We start from the raw sequence: 1,530 nt of genomic DNA on the forward strand, positions 1-1,530 counted from the left end.
GCTGCCCTCACAACGGCTGGAACTCGCACAACTGTGGCCACGGAGAAGATGCTGGTGTCGTCTGCTCAGGTGGGTCCTCAAGATTTTGAGCCTCTGCTTTGGCTTGTTAATTCTCTAGAAGAGCTCTTTTCTCTCACTGTCGCTTCATCTTCCTGAGTTTGCTGAAGGGCGGCCATTTCCCCTGTTAGCTTGAGAGGAACGTGCCTCACCAATCACCAACCATATTGATGTGGCTGAGTTTCACGCGAGGACACAGCATCTTTATCAGCCCGTCGAACAGCCGTGTGATAGTGGGCATAAAAGTTGTGAGAACAAATTCCTGCAGTACTTTTTTTTTTTTTTTTTTTTGGTGGAATCCTCCGTGAGGCTACCACGGGACCCCTCTCTGGAAGTCTTCTTAGGGACAGGGGGTCAGGCACTCAGCATTTCTGGTTCTCTGGATCCCATAAGGCTTCTTTCTGCACCGTCTTCCCAGAGACTGACAACGTGTCCTCTCTTTTTGCAGGAGTACAAAGCACTACTACCACCCCAGGTGAGTAGCTATATCCCAGCCCAGCATGTTTCCTCTCTGGAATTCAACTCTCATGTTTCTAGAAACTAAAGAAGAGGTCTGGCCCTTCTCTTCAAGGATTCTGGTATTTGTTACAGTGACCAGCTGAGTCCCCAGGACTTGGGCTCCAAGTTAGCTTAGCCTCAGGGCCCACCGGGATCCTCTGCCACTGTCTGCTGCCAGGTTTGCCCAGAGAAGCAGCAGCGGAAGGATTTTTGGTCTCCTCTGTTCATTTCGGAGGAGAGCAACTGCTCAAGTCAGCATTGGGATCATTGGAGAAATACGACCAAGGAAAACTCCTACCACGGCTTGTGCGTTCAAGAATCCTATCCCGTTGGGAGAGCGATCCCCAAGGTTTCCTTTGCCCCACAGTGAAAACTTTCAGTGCCAAGCCTGTTGCGCAGTGTAACTGCATACTCTCGCCCATCTGGGCCATTCGCAGTGCACACTGGAATTGTCCAGGTTCTGAGAAGTGCTGCAGTCAGGGAGAGACTTGTGTGTAGTTACGTTTCCTTACAAGCTAATGACCATGGAATGAAAACTTTCCCAATAAAATCCTAAAATCACTTCATTTTCCTTCCAGATTGGTGGCACTCATCACCCGCAAGCACTGCTGGTAAGTCTCACGTTTGTCCACCTGAGGGCTTGGGCTTCTCATCCCCAGGCTGACTGTGGAAGCAGCCGGTGTCTGTCAATGCACAGCCCAGGTCAGCCTGTCAATACAATCTCCCGCTGTATACGGCTCCCAAGCTGCCCACACACAGCCAGCCTCTACCTTGCAGACACTCAGCCTTTTTATCCCCCTGCCGGGTGGATGACTTTCGTTTTAATAAGGAGACCTACTTCCCCTTCTTCTAAGGAAGTGAAATAAGTTGTTCTTCAAAGAAGAAACTTAAAGGCTGGATTTCTTGGGGTACCTCAGAAGCTTTGAGAGAAGGAAGGGAGACAATGAATGGGTATTTTCGCAAATAATCCATCCT

At 49.7% G+C, this 1,530-nt stretch overlaps 1 long non-coding RNA gene across 1 annotated transcript; it reads left to right on the top strand.

Annotated features, from left to right (window-relative positions):
* Window positions 1-1,157, top strand: LOC116863881. Its single transcript, XR_004381874.1, has 3 exons — window positions 1-69; window positions 506-532; window positions 1,134-1,157. It is a non-coding gene; the product is annotated as an uncharacterized LOC116863881 (long non-coding RNA).
* The last annotated feature ends 373 nt before the right edge of the window (window positions 1,158-1,530 follow it).

Source organism: Lontra canadensis, unplaced genomic scaffold (assembly GCF_010015895.1).
Source record: "Lontra canadensis isolate GAN:19392208 unplaced genomic scaffold, GSC_riverotter_1.0 scaffold4436, whole genome shotgun sequence".
NCBI classification, from domain to species: Eukaryota; Metazoa; Chordata; class Mammalia; order Carnivora; family Mustelidae; genus Lontra; species Lontra canadensis.